Source organism: Typopeltis vanoorti, chromosome 2 (genome assembly GCF_054136105.1).
Source record: "Typopeltis vanoorti isolate ZY-2024b chromosome 2, IOZ_Tvanoo_1.0, whole genome shotgun sequence".
Taxonomy (NCBI): Eukaryota; Metazoa; Arthropoda; class Arachnida; order Uropygi; family Thelyphonidae; genus Typopeltis; species Typopeltis vanoorti.
In genome coordinates this window covers 37,843,295-37,852,407 of record NC_143550.1, presented here as the reverse complement: position 1 = coordinate 37,852,407, position 9,113 = coordinate 37,843,295, and positions in this window count along the sequence as shown.

Below are 9,113 nucleotides of genomic sequence, written 5' to 3'. Positions count from 1 at the left end.
CCTTGTCGAAGGGTGACAAAAAAAAAAAAAAAAAAACTTCCTGTATGGGGCCTTGCTCTCCACTTTCACCCCTTTAAAACCTAAATTGATTAACACGAAGCGAAAAAATAAACTTCCATACTTTTGTAAGTTTCGTTGCATTTAATAGTAGAAGCAATCGGTATGCTTGTTTGTTTTTTCTCTTCATACTATTTTGATCATCTCATTCTATTCACTTACACTCATTTACGTCGTCATCTCTTAGATTACATTCTTCTCACGTAGCCACATCATATCCCTCATTTATTATCTCTTTATTGATTGTCTTGTGATAGAGATGATTTACAACTTCTTTGGAAGCATCCACTTCAGTTGTCGCTCATCATGCATTGTTTTTTTTTTATTATCTCCCGCCTTTCTGACCTACACGTCAAAATACCACACTGTTCTGTTATGAATTTTTCAATGCTTTTATAAATCAGTTATGGAAAAAGCTGTCATTTATGTTCAAGACAATTTTTCTACTTTGGGCTTTATGCTGATTTCGTTTTTCATCAGTGTATGTTTTAAAACGTGTGGATAAATAATGGCCTTGTCGTAATATCCTTTCATTGATTTAAAATGTTATGATATACAAAAACATCAGTAGCTGTCTTTCTGTATATGCGAGAATTAGAAATTGCAAGTTTGCTCCAGCGCTCTCTCTCTCTCTCTCTCTCTCTCAAACACACTCACAGAGAAGAGAGAGAGTATAGAAAACCTTTGATGATTGCGTTAACACTTAAACTTGAGACATGCTCATAATTAAAGATATATCAGGAGGAACTCAGTGACCTAAAAAGCTAGGATAAATGGAGGATTTTGTGGTAGACTTGCTTCCAGAAGTGGACAAAAAATAGCTGATGAAGAAAACGAATAACAACAAATAAATGTGTAGTTATTAATAAACCACAGTATCGTTTTTGGTTTATTCATAAAGACAATTGAATATTTTGATGGTCCATTTTTGAATATTTATTCGATTATTTCAGAATGAATGAAAACATTTCATATTTTCAATATTTAACCAGTTTTACGCTCTGCTTCTTTTGAGAAAACAAAAAGAAAATAGTCTAAATACGATCATTGCAAGAAGCGAGTGCAATACGTTCAAAAACGGCTTCCAGTAGGAAAACTTTGTCATCAATTAATCGGAATCAGCTATCGTTAAATTAACGACTTCTTGATTTCAGGAAATGTACTAATAAATGATAAATAATTTGATAAATTTCAAAATTCTTTCCTGAGTAGTGATAGATAGTAATTACGATGTACTTCCGTGCCCCTACCATTTCGCTTATTGGAGACCTGATTTAGCTCGAAAATATACCATGCTTTTCCTATAGCAACACTGCCTGATTATTTAAAACGATATTTAAAAGGTGAATTAGCCGATCTCAGACGGAGGTAGCAGGGTTTTTCTCCCGGATACTGGGGTTTTTCATCCCTCATACAGACAAATTGACCCTTCAGAACACACGCAATTTACAGACAAAAAATACTAGTTGTGGTAGTGATGGAGGTGGGCGGTAGATGGCGTTGATGGGGATGATTCGTAGTGGAGGTTCGGTGTAGTGGTTGAGACAGTTTAGGTGTCCTCCCACAATGAGTCTTCGGACTCCTTGGAGGTGTCACGAATAATAATAATAATAATAATAATAGTAATAATATAGCCACTCATGGATCTGATGTCTACTGTAGGATGCTACCTATCTTGGATTTTTATTGTCATAAAATCATCATAGATAATATAACAAGATTATTCTTTATGTTATGTTAATGTCGTAAATGCTAACAAAACTTCTGTGTATATACTGTAAAAACGAAATATTTCAAACATCACTTTCCTAAAAATATGATTTCTTTTTTTTTTCAGAAAAAATAAAATAAAAAATAACAACATTTTCTCGGGAAGAGAAGATTTCAAAACTACAAGAAATTCTTCGGAACCTCCTCATGTTCAATGTAGAATTATTTCAACTGTAAAAGTTCTGGTGTTTAAATAGTTCACTCGAACAGAAAAAACTCCTAAAAGAAAACAAACCGAGCAGATAAAAGACAAGATAACATTGCGGAAGTATGTTTGTTCTTTCTTACATTTTATCTCCGATACTTCTAGAACAAAGAATTTCATCAAAGGAATTGGAATTCGGTAAGTCAAAGAATTAAAAGAACATAGAGACCTCTAAGAAATATCACTGTGTGTGTGTGTGTGTGTGTGTGTGTGTGTGTGTGTGTGTGTGTGTGTGTGTGTGTGTGTGTGTGTGTGTGTGTGTGTGTGTGTGTGTGTTATTGAATTTATATAATGGTCAAAATAACGTATAATTATAATTTGATATTATGTATAGACAAGTTTAATTGACAATTGTTTCTTTTGGTCATTATTAGAAATTTCAAATAATCTTGATGAAATGTAACAAGTTGAATACATAGTTATTTTATTCGTAATTATACTCCGTAAATGTTTAGCTAATTTTCATGTGGAAATTAACTGAAATTACAAACTTTTTACAGCATTAGTAACCTTAGTAACCGTTCTCATTATTCCTTCGTCACTTAAATGTACCGAGGATTGCAGCAAAAAAAATTTAAAAACATCTGCGTTCCACAATACATGAATTTCTTTGAGTCTCTTCTCTAAATTGCTATTCATGAACATCACCACCAGAAACAATGACTCATATGGCATATTTTGAGTAGACGGAGCCACTTTCAACTGATAGCCATTCTCATGCTTCAAAGGGTGTTTTCGCCTTTATAAGAAAATTGTGCCGTAGAATATATTTTGACAGTTTACAGAGAAGATTTATGGACAGAAATTTTTGGTTTGAGTATTCCGCACTTTTGACTAAGATTACTGTTATATGCTGAAAGTAAGCACATCTAAATCTCTGTGGGCCGTTCTCTATAAAAATGCAAATTTGACATATCCATGTGAGTTATTTTAAATGAATATAGCGAGATCGGGCACGCATTACAAAACTGTTCATGGATCTAAATTCTTCAGTACCAGAGGTCTCTCTGTTTACTGTTACGCAAATGAATGCACAAGCGATTCCAAAGATTTTAATATAGTACCGTTACAGAAACGTCTTATTTTGATTTTTATAAAGGCAAAGCCACTGAAATGGAGGTTTACGCAGCATTGAAAAGAAATGCGGATTTTACTACTTACTTTCTGAGCGCTGGCCTGATTGGCTGAGTTGTTAGCTTATCCGCTCTCCACCCAAGAGGCTGCCGGTTCGAATCCCGCCAGGGTCATGGATGTTTGTGATTGTCCCACTAACTCTTTATGGAAAGTGCATCTGCGACCCTATCACCTCTTTCGAACAGAATGCTTCACTCCCAAAATCCAATAAAGTGCGCGAGTGACGTCGAAATGACGTCACATGTGTGAATAACTATTTGATTAGCCGACCTGGTTGGCCGAGTGGTTAGCGTATCCGCTCTCCAGCCAAAAGGCTGCGTGTTCGAATCCCGCCGTGGGCATGGATGTTTGTGATTCTGTGAAAATACTAGTGGTGGTCAGTAGATGGCGTTGGTGTAGTTGGGGGAATAAGTGGTGGAGACAGAGTTGTAGAGTATGTACCCTCCCTCGATGAGTCTTTGGACTCCCTGGAGGTGTACATACAATGATGGCGTCTATATCTCATCTACTATCCAAGTCATAGTTTTTGAAATAGTCATAGGTAATAAGTTTTTAAAAACAAGAGAAAGAATTTTAACATACCGCAAGTTTAACCGAAGAATTTCACGCTTTCCTAGGCTACAGCATGTAACTAATGCAAAACAACCATCAACAAATTCAAGTATGACTATGAAAGTTTAATGCAGAAAACTTCCCTCCTGTATAAATAGCAGTCTTGCCTTCTGTCCCCTCGTAAAAATTATCGACTACAACTTCTAGAGAGCTGTGCTTTCTTACCTCGTCTCACCTCTTTCTCATTCAGATGTTTTCTACAGCAACAGTTCATGTTAAAGTTAATCCTGTGGCATCGTTCTTCTTCTTCTTCTTCTTGCGTATATGATCACCTTCTTTACCAGAAACAGTGCACTGCTTTCTCCAGATAGGCATCAGAAGAACCTTAAATAATCTACATATCAAAAATGTATTGTTCCTGTTGTCGTGTTTCCAGCTGTACTCAAAAGTTGCGCTCCAGAAATAACACCTGCCTTATAACTTCTGTATACTATTTTATACTCAGCATCCCAGCACATGGATGTAATTCTTCAGCCTTTTTCAAAAGAGAAAGATAAACGTTTGCCGTCAAACTGACAGCCGTACATCACTCCTTCCTAAAATAATGGAGTGAGTCATGAACTGTCAGCTTCACCAATACTTGGAGACCCCTGAGTTAATTTCTAAGTTCTAGTATGGATACTCTCACTGTATATCCACGGCAGATCTCCTAATCAACCTCTGGCTATATGTCATGAAAAGGTTTGGAAAATGTATATAGTTTCTCTATAAACTACCACCCTGGTTTACCTTCTCCCTCTCCTCTCTGTAACTGAATAATCTTTTTCTCTATGGTCGATTACTGCTCATCATGGTAGATGGTTTCCTCTTGTCAGAGTTCCTTTCCAATGCAGAAGATTCCCAGGACTTTGTTTTGTAACCTACCATCTTTCCTCTATACATAAATTACCTTCTCTCATTGCCTAATAATAATAATTATTATTATTATGTGACACCTCCAGGGAGTCCAAAGACTCATCGAGGGAGAGTGTTCCAACAGCATCGAACGATTGAACCCCTTCCAACTACTAACCGCGCTCAAGCTTGCTTAACTTTCTTCGTGAGCCATTAGTAGCAGAGGCTCTACCAATCGACCAATTGTATAATTTTGTCGATGAGAGTACTCCGTTTTTTTTTTTTTTTGCTCCTTTAACAAACCTCAAACATTCCAACTTGAAGAACGTATACAAAAAGGACCTTAATTCACTTTCCTTTCAGCATTATCGTCAGCCATTGTTAATCCACTGCTGGATGAATGCCTTTCCAAGATGACTCTAAAATTGGCTGTCTCTCAATAGTTATTGTATTGCCGATCACAGTTGACGTGTGAACGTACTGTTGTCTATCTATCCGATAGTACTAATGTTCGTCACCATCTTTTGTTCCAAAAAATCAACAAACATTATTATAATTATTATAATTACGTGACACCTCCAGGGAGTCCCAAGACTCATCGAGGGAGGGCCTACTTTACAACTCTCTGTCTCCACCACTCAATCTACCAACTATAACTAACTGCAACTACACCAACGCCATCTACCGCCAACCAACACCACTAGTATTTTCACAGACAATCACAAACATCCATGCCCACGGCGGGATTCGAACCCGCAGCCTCTGGCTGGAGAGCGGATACGCTAACTCGGCCAACCAGGCCGGCAATTATCTATCCCTGATGCGTGTCGTTGCTTGAATATTTATTGTGGACTATTATTAGTAAATCGTTATTGGTAAGCTGCACATCTACAGTATGAGTTGCACGTCGTTTACATAATACTATCACCTATTATTTTGACGCCAACGATCGTACTGCATTCAGAATCTTCTTAATCGCGAGTGTTTTATTTTTTTTTTCTCCGAAATCAGCTTTTTATGCTTCATAATAACCAAATGGCACTGAAGATTGCTTGATAATCGAATCGGACGATTCGATTATCAAGCAATCGAATCGTTCGATTGTGGTTCTGTTAAAATGTTTACCAATTGCAGATGTAAATATTTATATTAACGTTCGTATAAATTTTTATTAAAGAGATTTATCATTGGCTGATTTCCATACAATTCAGATAATGTCCCAGACCGTATGCAAAACCAATTTCAGTTTAGCAAACTGACCTTTGTATAAAATCAAAATGAGTAGATTCGATGGCTTGGATTTGATCATATTTTACTAGAGAATTTCATAGCAGTCTTAATTTCTTGATGAATTCCCGTATTACATTGTAAAATAGAAAACAAATTTGAACAGACTACGCAAATTAGAGCCAAAACAAGTACGAGATACAAGACCGTGTTTTTATACACTGCTTTAAAAGACGTCAACGGACACCATAGTATGAACAAACAACCATGGAGCCCACTTTAATAAGCTGTAAGACCTTTAGCTGAGATGGCTGGAGCAATCCTACGAGGCATACTTTCTACAAGCGTGCGATAGCGATCAATGGGAATTTTGGACCATTCTTCCTGTAGGCATGTAATGAAGTCCTAAACTGTAATGGGAACGACTTCCCTTGACCTCACCCGACGCTCCAGTTCATCCTACAGATGCTCAATGAGGTTGATCAGGGCTCTGTGGAAGTTAGATTTCACCACACTTGAGTATGGTGACGTTCATGTGCACAAACCGCTGCATTGTCCTGCTGAAAGAGATAATGGCCAGTTCCGTAGAAACGCCACACAATACAAAGCATTGCAATATTCCAGAATGTTCAAATCCGAGTTCACTGTTCGTGGCACCACAAACAGAGTTCTGAAACCAAAACAGGAAAAACAGGACATTACCTTCAAACCTCTACCTTCGAATTTCACAGTTGGGGTCACGCTGGTAAGAGAGGGCTACCGGACATCCGCCACACCCGCCCATCTGCTCGGTGGAAGGTGTAGAGTGATTCGTCGTTCCATGACACGGCTTTCCAATCTTCCACGTTCCGCTCTTTACCACTGAAGACGTGGTACAAAGAGAACCACGTTATCAGTGTTGTTGGGTCGGGTAATGTGTGGCTTGCATATTACAGTCCTACCATGAAACCCAATGTTGTGACCCTCGGTTCTGAATGTTTTTGTGCAGATTCGTATATCTGCCAATGCCAGGAACTCTTCATTCAACGTGTCGGCCGACGAATAACTAGTAAAGAGTTACTATTAGAAACTAATAATAGTTTTTACATATTATCCTTCGTAGCACCTTATTGTTACATTCAGTGAATGTGATCGGTCGTCCACTGCCGGTAGCACTTGTAGTTGACTCCCTGCGCTTCCACCTGAGCAACGTATCATTGCTTGTTGACCTAGATGGTTCAATTTGTCGATAATTTACCAAACAGTTAGGTCTCCAACATGGCATCCTATCACAACGGCTCTTTCAAACTCTGTCAGTACCCTTCTCGTGGCTATTTCATTCGGACAGTTGCACTGACTTGGGAGCATCATTTTCTTCCAATTTGTACCGACTACAAACCCATGACTCGTTATATACCACAATGCACCTTACCCATGGGGGTGTTCCGTTGACTTCTCTCCAAGCGGTGTATAATTTTCATGATTTTTTCTCTTATCTCTAGTAAACTCCCAGTATGTTGTTCTTTTCTTAACTATGCGCTATTCTTTTATTAACGCTAGGCCTTTTTTCACATGAAGTAGCCTTTGATTTTTCTTAGAAATAGATATTCGCTTAGGAAAGCGTGTGAATGCATCTCGAGTATTGTAGAGTTTGAAAACTACTGTAGTGTTAGTGAATACGCTTCTTGTCAATAAATGGCAATGTATGTCATCTTTTGAAAAATGTCTGAACTTATCCCAGTTAAGACTGTTGGATATAATTTTAATGACGTCCACCATTTTACTGTCTTTCATAATGTCCGTTCTTCTGTAAACAAGTTTTTGCCTTTTATTACAGGTTACCTCTTTGTTGGTAAAATAATCCCTATTTTCTATGAAGAATCATAAAAAGCGGATGCTTTAAGCATATGCTTCTATATGAGTTTTCTATAAATTGGGAAGAACAAGGCATCATTCAGTTGTTTTTCTGATTTTAATCAGTCTTTCATTCATCATAATTTTAAATTTAATTGGATTTGTTTCAATAATGAAATATCGACGCCCTTGAAGAATTCTCAACGCTTTGCGAACGACTCTTTGGAGAGATGCTTAAGAACATGAATTGAGTCTTTTGAAGACAATATCTTCATTGTATGGCAGTATAATCCTTAAATCTCAACAAAGTCCTTGAGAGTATCATTAGCACTATTGAAGAAATTCAGTTCTCCTTAAGGTAACAGACTTTGATCCTTGTACATTCCATTAGAACATTAAAAGTTGTCTTTTACTTTTTTTACGAATTAAGCCTGCTCACTTCATTAGATTTTTAAAGCATATTCTTCATAAAAAATAGGCTTATCTAAAAAAGAAATGGCGAATAAATCCATATTAAAATGAGCATTTGTTGAAGAAAGAAAGTGAATGGATACAGCAAAAATTAGTTCAACCTTTACTCAGCTTTTAAACATGGATTCATCTTGAACGTAACTTGAATATTATACTTTGAAAATCTTCGTCAAACAGAACATACAACCCTGAAGTTGCATTCAAACCTACTCATAAAGTCGCACTTTTTTGACACTGACGATTCCAATTGATTTTAAAGAAATGTAGCCTTTGTACGATTTTATGTTCATTCACTATATGAAAGTTTCGAGAAAAAATGTCGATGAAATACACTTCCAACCTAAAGACGACTGTCCACGACGAGAATTGAACTCGCAGTCTGTTGATTCGAGAGCGGATAGCTAAGTCGGCCAACCAAGCCGCAACGTATCGTGCATGTACGTATCTTTGTGACAAAATCTTATCAAAAACGTTTTGATAATTAAATTATGGAGCTTAATCTTTAATTAATAAAAATACGCGAAATTGATAACAGTTTCATCGATTATTTCGCTAAACCAATTAAATTTGAAGAAATATCTGAGTCTCGAATTACATGAACTGAAACTGCATAATTTCCCCTTCAAATTAGTCATTGTTTAGCTCTGCTGCAGTCATTAGCTCAGGATAATAATTAATTAATAGTTAACATTAGTTTTGGCAGCAATATCAATAGTTTTGTGGGGTGATATTTTCCAAGATTTCATTCAGTTATGCATATTTTAATGTGAAATATACTTTTAATATAACATCCAGTTTTAATGATAATTCCGCCCATGGAAGGTTGAAAACAATACCAAAACCCTTAGGGCAGGCTCAGAGTTCGATAATCCAGAAACCCTATTCTAGAGAACAAGTGATACTTTCTCAAGACACTTGGGACTGTCTTTAATCGGAATGTTGGTCATATCGAACGATGATATTTAATAAT